At 41.0% G+C, this 11,578-nt stretch overlaps 1 non-coding gene across 1 annotated transcript; it reads right to left on the reverse strand.

Annotated features, from left to right (window-relative positions):
- Positions 1 to 7,825: 7,825 nt before the first annotated feature.
- Positions 7,826 to 7,930, reverse strand: LOC129400495 (U6 spliceosomal RNA). Its single transcript, XR_008627727.1, has one exon. It is a non-coding gene; the product is annotated as a U6 spliceosomal RNA (small nuclear RNA).
- Between the last annotated feature and the right edge of the window lie 3,648 nt (positions 7,931 to 11,578).

Here is an 11,578-nt window from a genome sequence, read left to right on the forward strand (position 1 = left end):
TCTCTAGTTGAAGTTATAAGCAAGAATTGGAGGGCTGCCTTGAAGAATTTGCTTAGATGCAGTGTTCTAACTTCTTACCTATCTTATTCTCTCTCTAGTAGTTAGACAAAACTGCTAGAGTACATAAGAAAGATGACTTTCTTGTTGTTTGCCTTCTACTCACTCTTATTTGAGTTTAAAATTGGAACAGAGGGGCCAGAATATAGTGGGTAGGGCACTTGCCTTACATGCAGCCAACCCCAGTTAGATCCCTGCACCACCCAGAAGTAATTCCTGAGCACAGAGCCAGGTGTGGCCCCCAAACAAACAAACAAACAAAAAATTGGAACAGAAAGAGAAAGGGATGGTCTCTTCAAGCCAAGTATGGCTGCAGCAGTCTAAATTCTTACACCTATTTTCACTGTTCTGGTCAAACTTTCTGTTTTCATAAATGCATTATTATTGATCTGAAGATCTAAGTCAGGCTTATTGCTGGAGTTCTTTGGGTGAGAAAAATTTTGTTCCAGTAATTGCTACATCACTGACTGAGCATCCTAAGGCAAAAATTTTACTTTTTACCTATATCCTAAAGCTCAATTTTTTTGACTATTAAATGGGGACAATACTACCATTCTTACTACTTCCCTAATATTATTATAAAGAATCAAATAAAATAATATATATAAAGGTATAGAAAATTGTCTATGAAAGGTATCACACTTTGGAAAGTATCTCAGAGGTAAACTGACCTAAGATGGATGTTTTTCTAATCCAGGAATATTAAGTGATATAAGAAGACTTTAGGATGCACTGAATAAAATCTTCATAGTGAAATGAACTTTTTGGAAAATTAATAAGACCTTGTTATTTTGGTTTTGGCTTGGTTTGGGCACCACACCCAGCAGTTCTTAAGGGCTATTACTGACCCTGTGCTCAGAAGTGACCCCTGGTGATGTTTGGAACCATATATGTAGCGAGGATTCAAATCAGGGTCCAATTGTAGTGCAAGCACCTCTTATAATATCTCTCCAACCCCAGTTAATGAGACTTTGGTGGAGGAGGGGGAATGTCACAGTAGGAAACTCCAGGAATCTGTTCCCTCCTACATAGTGATTGAATTAGCATGGTATGTCTGATATTTTAGATGCTTTTTTTTTTGGTGGGAGATGGGGCCTACCCAGTGGTTCTCAGAATTTATTCCTGCTTCTGCACTTAGGGATTACTCCTTGTGGGCCTTAGAAGGACATTTATGATGCCAGGATCAAACTAGAATTTGCCACATGCAAGGCAAATGTGACTTGTGACTTCCAAGCTACTGGAAAACTGGGGACCTGGTGGGGGGAGAGGCCCAGTCCTACCCTAACTTCTGTCCTATCTCTCCATCCCCAAATGTTTGGGAAATCTAAGTCCATTGAAGGCTTGAAATTCCTACGGGAAACTTTAGATGATAATAAAATTTTTGCAAGGGGAATTCAAAGGCATATTTGAGCCATCAGAAGAAAGAAGTAGCAAATCTGAACACAGCACATCAAGCCCAAGGAACACAAAAGAAATTGAAGAAAGTGAACAGAAACTCTGGAACCCATGGGATAGCATTGAGTGGACCAACATACATGATAGTAGAAAAGAAAAGAGGGAGACAAAGAGGCAGAGGATATATTTGAAGAATAATAGTCCCAAGACACATAAAGTTGGTGAAAAAATGTGAATTTAAAATTCTAGGAAGCTCAACAAAACCAAATAGGATGAGCCAAACAAGAGAAAAATTATAATCAAACTGTCAAAAGTCAAAGACAGTGAATAAGTTGAAAACAGTGATAAAAGTGACTCATCACATATGGGAGAGACTCAGTCCAATTTTCAGCAGAATATCTCATTGGAAATACAGTGACTTGAAATTACAGGGAGAAATAAAGATCTTAACAAAGGTAAATACATGGGTTTTGATAAAAATTCAGGTTTTTTTAAAGTGTGTGCATGGGTGGGGGGAACTGTGGGAGGAACTGGGCCACACCCAGCCATGCTCAGAACTTACTCCTGGCTCTGTGCTCAGGGATCACTCCCAACAGTGCTCAGGGAATCATTTGCAGGTGCCAAGGATCAAAGCAGGGTCAGCCATGTGCTTGAAAGATACCCTATCCACTATACTATCTCTCTATTCTGCTAGTATTATTTGCAATGCTTTATTACCAATATCTTCACTCTTTCTGCATTTTATATAAAAAAAAATGCACTTAAAACATGTATTAGCTTGGGGGTATAGTGCCACCAGCAGGTCAACCTGTACCTGTGGGGTGAGTGCATCAGCAGCCTGATGGTGCCTTTGGACTTCCAGATACCCCCAAATTGTTGCTGTGCCTTTGGCCAGACCCCAATAACTTGGGGCCAAATTTACCAAGAAATTAAACGGCCAAAAGTTAGCCACAAACCACCTCTGGCTCAGCTATATAAGCTCATTTATTGGCCTTATTTGAGGGACTCATAAATCTCAAAAGAGACCAAAAGACGCAGTTATGGTCTTTAGCGCAGAGGTAGGCAGGAACCCATAACTGAAAGCTCCAAGCCCACTTGGATCAGGACTGGGACTCTCCCACCACAGGTCCCCAGTTTTCCAGTAGCTTGGAAGTCAGACTCACAAATGCCCTCCGCGCCATGTAATCTCATCAACTGCAAAGACCCAGGGACTATAAACTAAAACTCTTGAAAGAATGTCCCAACCCCACACCAGGCTGTCTTCACTGGGGTGTTCCAGAGTGGGGGCAGGTGAGAGCCCTCCCTGCCCCAATGGACCCAGCTTCGGCAGTTAAAAACCTCCACAACCCAACTGTTGCCACACTCAAGGCTGCTCGCTATGTGCTCAGGCCACACCTCACACATGAGTGAAGTCCGACAAAACCCAGGTAATGCAGAACTTTGTGACCTTGTACTTTGGACTCAACAGGACCAGGAGCGGAGCAGGAGCAGAGATCCTCTGCCCACTTTTCCCAGTCTCTGGGGTCACACCCATAATCCACCTCCTGCTGGCACTAGATAATTTTGCCATCGGCCACCGTCCAGATCACACGGCTGCTTCTCTTCTGAAAGAGAGCATAACATGAGGCCCCCATAACCATGCCACCGGACTCTACACTGGGCTGTTTCACATGGGACACCCCAGAGGGGGGTGGATGAGAGCATTCCCCGCCCCAAAGGACCCAGGTCCGGCAGCCATAAACCCCCACAACTCAACCACCACCACACTCAAGTCTGCTCCCCACGCTTGGGCCGAGCCTCACATATGAGTAAACATACTCCTGGACACATTATAAAACACTCCCTACTTATTCTCCATAATTACACACCACATTTGATGGGGTTCAGATAGTAGGCAACAAATCAAAGAGGGAAATATATATATATATGTGCATATATACATATTTTCAGATATATATACCAAAGCTCACATCGCCCAAACTTTTTAACAACATGTTAGTGATATTTTGTAGAATTTCTTAATGGCTCCTGCCAAAATAGAACAATCTTCACACTGTTTTCTACATGAACACTTTTTTGTAAACATGTTCAGCAGTTCTTCATAAAAGATAATACAGAATATATTGTTTCAGTTGTGTTTTGGGACAGGGATTGGGGTTTGGGATGGAAACATCTCGAATTTGGTGGTGGGAAGGTGTAATGGTGGTGGGATTAGTGTTTGAATATTGAATGTAATCAAACATTGTGAACTAACTTATAAAATTAAAAAAAATATATTTTTAAAGTAATGTGGAGTTCATGCCAATTCAATCAGCCTAATCAATGGATGAACAAATAGCAGTGCTCCTACATTGTCATGCCATTGCTCGTCGAATTGTTCGAGCAGGCACCAGTAACGTCTCTCATTGAGAGACTTATTGTTACTGTTTTTGGCATATCCAATACGCACGGTAGCTTGCCAGGCTCTGCCGCATGGGCTCGATACTCTCAGTAGCTTGCCAGGCTCTCTAAGAGGGGCAGAGGAATCAAACTTGGGTCGGCTGCGTGAAAGGTGAATGCCCAACTGCTGTGCTATCGCTCATTATTTAAAAAAAATCACTTGGGACTGGAGCGATAGCACAGCAGGTAGGGCATCTGCCTTGCATGCGGCCAACCCAGGTTTGATTCCCAGCATCTATGGTCCCCTGAGCACTGCAGGAGTGATTCCTGAGTGCAGAGCCAGGAGTAACCCCTGAGCATCTCCAGGTGTGACCTGAAAAGCAAAAAAAAAAAAAAACAAACAAAACAAAACACATCACTGTATCACTGTATCATGAACAGCTGTCATACCGTTGCTCATCAATTTTCTTGAACGGGCACCAGTAATGTCTCCATTTGTCCCCGTCGCGTGCTAGTGTAGCCCGATGGTGTCTTGGGAGCTCTTTTGGGGTCAGGGGGAATGAAGCCTATCGTTATATAAATAAATAAATAAATTATTAGCTTAGAGGCCAAAGAGATGACTCAAAGGGCATATAAATAAATAAATAAATTATTAGCATAGAGGCCAGAGAGATGACTAAAGGGCTTGAGTACACTGAAGTTGGATTGGACTAAATACGAATTTGTGTTTTATAAGTTTAGAATATCAAATGTAGCCCCTACAATCATTCCAAATAATATAAAAGAAGCTAAGAAAGTAACTTGAACATTTCATATTAAAGAAACCAGTAAACCCTAAAGAAGACAGCAATGTGAGAAATTAGGAACCAAATATGCTCTGAAGCATTTAGAAAACAAATAGCAAACTGACACAAGCAACTGCCTCATTAGACAGCTTTACGAAGGAAGAAAACTCTGACACATGCTACTAATTGGATGCAACATGAGTGAAATAAGCCAGTTACAAAGGGAGAGATATTGTATAATTTCACTTGTATGAAGTACTTAGAGTAATCAAAATCCTAAGGCCCTGCTTGCCTGGAACTGGGATGACAGAGAATGAAAGATTATCGTTTACGAGCAGGATTTTCATTTCACAGGGCAAGGGGTTCTAGAGGGAATGAGCAGTGATGGGGTCACAACAGTATCACCTCACCCTAAACTGTACGTGTAAAACAGTTACTATAGTAAATTACATGTTGTATGTATGTTATAAAAATTGAAAAGTGGGGAGAGGCTATGGGTTGTGCGGTGGCAAAAGCTCCCATCTTGCAAACATGAGGCCACAAGTTTGGTCCCTAGAACCATTCACATCTGCCACTCACATTCTGGTAGTGAAGAACCCTAGTAGTATGTGCTCACCAGCGCACTGCAGTCAGGGATATGCTAGCACCACAACTAAAGATTTAACCCACTGCAGCTAAAAAAGATGTGTGAGGGGGCTCAAGAGAGAGAGTGCAGTACACGTGCTTGCCTTGCACGTGACTAAGCAGGTTTGATTCCTAGTCTCCCTTATGGTCCCCCGAGCCCCTGCTGGGAATGATGCCCAAGCCCAGAGCCAAGAGTAAGACCTGTTGGGTGTGACTCAAAAAGAAGAACCAAACAAGCAAAAGAGATGTATGAGAATTGGGCCCTGGCAAACACTCCTGCCAGAACATGCATGAGAACCTCAACTAAAGGGTACAGCTCAATGAATGCCACAACCAGGATTGTGTCCAATCCCCATCAACACAACAACAGTATGACCAGATGTGGCCCAAAACCAAATAAATTAAATACAACCTACCAGCTCAAAATAATAAAAGGAGCATTAAAAATGAAAGAGAAGTTTTGATATTATAAAAATAGGACAACATCTTTCATATTCAAAATGTTTCTTAAACATTATTTATCTGATGTAGGTTTCTTAAAAAATTCAATATACAGTTATGCATTTAGGAAGTTCATAATAAAGTCATAGCAAAACCTGTTTTTTGGCATTGCTGTGAAGTATAAATTACCCCTCCCACACTCTATCCTTTTAAACACACAAGGAAATGAAAATACACGATCTCATAATAGGGTAAAATAAGATGATCTGACATAAGTAAGTTATGTTGTCAAAAGTTAGGATCTAAAGTTACTGCTGAGGGGCTGGAGCAATAGCACAGTGGGTAGGGCATTTGCCTTGCACATAGCCGACCCGGGTTCGATTTCCAGTATCCCATATGGTCCCCTGAGCACCACCAGGGGTAATTCCTGAGTGCAGAGCCAGAAGTGACCCCTGTGCATCGCCAGGTGTGACCCCAAAAGGGAAAAAAAATAAATAAAGTTACTGCTGAAATACTTTAAAATCTTGATGTTTTTTTAGAACCAGAAATCCTTCTTGTGTCTGGAGAGACAGGTAAATTTAAAAGGAAAAGTGAGAAAAAAGAAGATAATATTTTCATATCAGTGAGGTATGTATCAAATGCTATGGAATTTGGCTCTATTTGCCAGGATCTTCTCAGTATCATGAGGGATGGGGATGAAAGCAGCTATTCTAGTTCCCAGACTTCCTGGCATAATTTCAGCCCTTTTAACCCTACTTGGGACCTGTCCCTGGGGTTGAGGTCTGTGAAAACATCAGCACTTCACATAACTTCATTTTTCTAGTAGAGCTGAAATTGTGGTTACTATACCTTCAGCTGATTTTGAACTCCTGTTGGGTTTCTCATGACATAGAGCATCTTGATTTTCCTTTTTCCATTTAGTAAGTCCTTCTCACTCATTCTTGAAAATGTGCCCAATTTTGTTTACCTTTTTCTCCATTTCCTTGCCTGCTACCAGAGTCCAGCTCCCCACCATCATTATCTGGGCCTCCAACAAAAGCTCCAGTCTGGAGTGATAGCACAGTGAATAGGGCATTTGCCTTGCATGCAGCTGACCCGGGTTCGATTCCTCAGTCCCTCTCCGAGAGCCCGACAAGCTACCGAGAGTAGCCCGCCCGATAGGCAGAGCCTGGCAAGCTACCCGTGGCATATTTGATATGCCAAAAACATTAACAAGAAGTCTCACAATGGAGACATTACTGGTGATGTTCAGGAAAATCGATGAACAACGGGACGACAGTGCTACAGTGCAAATTCATTCTCTTTTTTTCTTCTACTTCTTTTTTGTTCACCTGCAGTGGTGTTTGGGGGACCATGCAGTGCCAGGGTTTAAACCTGGGGCTCCTCCATGCAAACCTTATCTAACATTCTGGCCTGTGTTCCCGATTCATTCCATCTATTGCCCTCTTCAACATCTTTTCCATCCAGCAGGTCCTTTGGATCATATAAGGCCCCGGATAAAAGTCTCCCCAAACTTTCCACTGCACAGTTCCTAACCTGGTTTCTCTCCGGCTCTACCTTCTCTACCATGCTCTAACCACCTCCTCCTGTGTCTGTTACTGAACCAAATCAACTTGTACTTTCATTTGTCTTCTGGGCCTGAGTCATTTGTGTGCTGCTTCCTTCATGTCATCCAGTTCTCCTCTTAATGCTACTGGCTCAAAAAAAAAAAAAAAAAGCAGTCCAGTCAAAAGTAACCCTCCTGCACCCCAGTGTCCATGATCACACCATGTTTGTCTCCATGACACCTGCCATGCTCTACAATTTCTCTGTCCATTTCTGTGTGTCTGTTGATGTCCCTGCCTCTACTGAGAGACCTATGCAAGAGAGCATTCTTTCTGTTTCATTGACAGCTACTTTGACAGTACATAGACTATGCTGGAACAGGAGAGGAATTCAAAACTCATTTGCTGAATCCATAGTGGAAACCAAGTTTAATTCTGTTTCCAAGATGGAGCATCTCTATGTTATGTACTTTTTCCTGTGGGGAAGCGCACATGTTCTCTTGAACACCCAGCTTGCTCGCTCTCTCTTCTAAAATTTCTCTAAGTAAATTTCTTTAAATAAAACTCATTTACTTTGCTCAAAATAAGAGAGATATTTTCAAAAATATGGCATCCTTGACAAATTTGTGTGTCATCCTTGTGCAGGTGCCATGCTAATCCCTGTAATCATTCCAATTTTAGTATGTATGCAGCCAAAGTTAGCACAGGAAATTTTTTCAGAAGCATTTTATAGGGGCCTGAAAGATAGTTCAGCAAGTAAGCCATTTACTCCTCATACAGCTCACTTTTCTTTTGCACTGCATATGATCCCCTGAGCGACACCAGGAATGATCCCTGAGCACATAGCCTGGAGTAAGCAAAAATAACAACAAACAAACAAACAAGAAATAAATAATGTGAAAGAAAAAATGCAGAGGTCAGGAGAGTTTAAGTGATAGAATACAAGCCCCGAGTTCACTTCCTGACACCACATAGCTCACTGAGGTCTGCTAGGTATGACTTCCATTAAAAAAAAAAAATTAAGGAAAGGAAAAAAATATAAAGAGCATCCATATAGTCTTCATATGGATTCAACAATTGTGACATTTTGCTTACTCTTATACACACATACCACACACACACACACATACACATGCACTATCTTAAATTATGTGAGATGACTATAAAGTGATAATTTATTTTTTCTTTCATCCCCTCCCTATTTATTAGTTGATATTACTTATAACCAACAAACTCTTGGTGGAGCATATGGAACCAGGTTTATATTAACAATGGCATAGAATCACATATTCTAGAAGCAATCTTTTTCGTATAGTCCCCAAATAAAGTGTGTGAAGCACAAATTCCCAAATACTAAAATTTACTACTGTCAGAAAAAATTAAAGTCTGAAACACTAATTTTTGTTCTTTCAGCATAAAAAGTATAAAAATGACTGTGACTGCTATGGTAATTATCACTGGGCTATCTGGTCCAGAGACATCTTAAGCTATTTCGTTATTAGCATTAAATTAAAAGGGGAAAGATTATGTTGGAGACTAATATTAAATTTTAAAGGGAAAATTATATTTGGGAATAAGGAACATTTTGAAATGGGAATAAGGAACATTTTGAAATGGAAAGAACGCTTTTTTTTAACTATGTAAACACTTTAAAATTTCAATTTTCAAAGAAGAACTGGAAATTGAAAGAAGAATTTGGAGAAAAAATTCAAAGTCAACATTTCATAACTAACACTAATGCTGATGCATTGAGGTATTAATGCCAATCCAAATAGTTCCAACAGGCAAATAATTCAAAAATAATTTCTTAAGTTTAAAAATAATATATATCTGTTACTGTATTTTGGATATAAATACGCCATGGGAAGCTTGCCAGGCTCTCCCAAGTGGGCAATAGACTCTTGGTAGCTTGTCAGGTTTAAAATATTTAAAATATTTAAAACTTAAAAATAAAATTAAATTTAAAAAAGAATAAGAATATTTTCACTACAGGTTGAATTGACGAGTTGCATTTTTGCATAGGTTAGTATAAGAGAGTTTGATGAGGACAATGTCTGGGATGGGAATCAGAAGGAGAAAATCTGAAATTTTAAATTATAGGTAACTCATTAGAATAGTAAAAAAAAGGCTCTGGGGTGATGGGTGGAAACCTGGGGACACTGGTGCTGGGAAATGTACACTGGTGGAGGGATGGATGTTGGAATACTGTATGACTGAAATCTAATCATGAACAGCTTTGTAAGGGTCTACCGCACAGTGATTCAATAAAAAGTTAAATATATATATGTACATATGTGTGCATATATATGTATATATACATGTACATATATACACACATAATATGTATATATATCCTTTTCAGGACTTTAGAATTACATTTATTTCAATAGTTACATAATTGAATTAAATTATGTGAATTTGGCTTGCTTAACTAGTTAGTTTGAACGTGTGGAGAGGGGCCTTGAGAATGGCTGTGGCTAGGCTCCGGAGGTCTTCGGCTGCCAGGACCTCTGCTCGGGTGGGGAGGGAAGGTGGAGCCCATCCCCTCTGAGGAGGCCCCAGGGAAGACAGCCAGGCGTGGGCAAGAGACTCTCTGCATGAAGGAACAGGCAGAGGAACCCAGGTGTGTGGGACCCGGGGCTGAGACCTCCAATGATGCTCGGATCAGGACTGGGTCTCCTCCGCCCAGATTTCCCATTTCCCGGTAACTAGGTGGTCACACCCAGGGTCTGCCTCCAAGCGCTGTGAAATCCTGTCAACAGCCAGCATCCAGAGACTTTAAAGCCAGCTCCTGGAAGCGCAATATCCTATAGCCTACTTCTCCCTCTGAGAACCTGGCAAACTACTGGGAGTTTCCTGTCCACATGGGAGAGCCTGGCAAGGTCCTCATGGTGTCTTAATATGCCAAAACCAGTAACAAGCTGAGTCCCCTTCCTCTGACCCTGAAAGAGCCTCCAGTATGGCATCGCTGGAAGGACGAGTAGAGAGAGGCTTCTAAAATCTCAGGGCTTGGACGAATGGAGATGTTACTGAGACCGCTCGACAAATTCGATGATCAATGGGATGATGATGATGAACTAGTTAGTGCTTCTTCAGCAATTCTAAAAGGGCTTCACTCATTTATTTATCAACCGAGTGGTGTTCTTTTCATGTCAGCTACTCAGCAGGCACTGGGAGTCCCCAGGTGAATAGCATTGAGTCTGCCATTAAGTGCCATCAATCTCCTAGTTCTTAAGGGTCTCCCTAAGATAGCAGAACAGGTGGAGATGAGACTAGAAAGGGATGCTTTAAAAGAGGAGGAGCTAAGGAGCAAATAGTCTATACAAATATAAGATTAGCAGAAAATGCAGATGGATTGCGTGGTTCGTGGGAAGTCTTGGATGAGGATGTAAGCAGAGCTGCCTCTCACAACTTCTTCATCAGAGACACTAGAAGCCAGACCTGAAATCCAGATTCAGTTTCACTTATCAAACTGTACAACAACCTGGATATAGGAAGCTGGGGAGGAGTTTATCTGCCCCCCCCTAAAAAAGAGCACCTTTCTCACCAAAGCTTAGGCTATCATGTCCCTGAATTCAACATTGTGCCTTTAAGACTTATAATGTATATCTACATATCTATATATAGGTATATACACTTAATACATATAAAGTATATATGTATATGTATATCTATATCTATATAGATAGATATAAAGAGAGAAGTGGCAGTTGATGGCCTCATCCCATGCACTAATTAGAATCTTGAATTTTTTTCTTAGAAGCACAGTATTCAAGAATATATTTCTGGGCTAGAGGGATAGTAGGGGTGAGGCACTTGCCTTGCATGTAACCAACCCTGATTTGATCCTCAGCACTGCATTTGGTCCTCTGAGCACTGCCTGGAATGATCCCAGAGCACAGACCAAGTGCAAGCTCTGTCACTACTGGGTGTGGCTCTCCATCAAAAACCAAACCAAAAAACAAGAGCATATTTATAAGACTTATAGGTGTATGCCTCTTGAGCTTATAATAAGATAAATAATAAATATTTTGTTTGTTTGTTTTGGGGGCCACACCCAACAGTGCTCAGGGTTTATTCCTTGCTGTGTACTCAGGAATCATTCCTAATGAGCTCAGGGGACTTATGGGATGCCAGGGATCAAACACACATCAGCTGCATGCCAGCAATTGTACTACCCACTGTACTACTGCTCCAGCCCTAGAATTATATTGTTATAACTATCATTTTACTTGAGAAAAACATCAAGTTTCAATGTATACCATGTTTTTTTTTTCCATTTGAGCAAGATTATTTTCTTTAGTTTTGTTTTATTTTTGGAGCAACACCCAGAGGTGCCCAGGACTTACTACA

The sequence above is a fragment of the Sorex araneus genome, chromosome X (genome assembly GCF_027595985.1).
Source record: "Sorex araneus isolate mSorAra2 chromosome X, mSorAra2.pri, whole genome shotgun sequence".
Taxonomy (NCBI): Eukaryota; Metazoa; Chordata; class Mammalia; order Eulipotyphla; family Soricidae; genus Sorex; species Sorex araneus.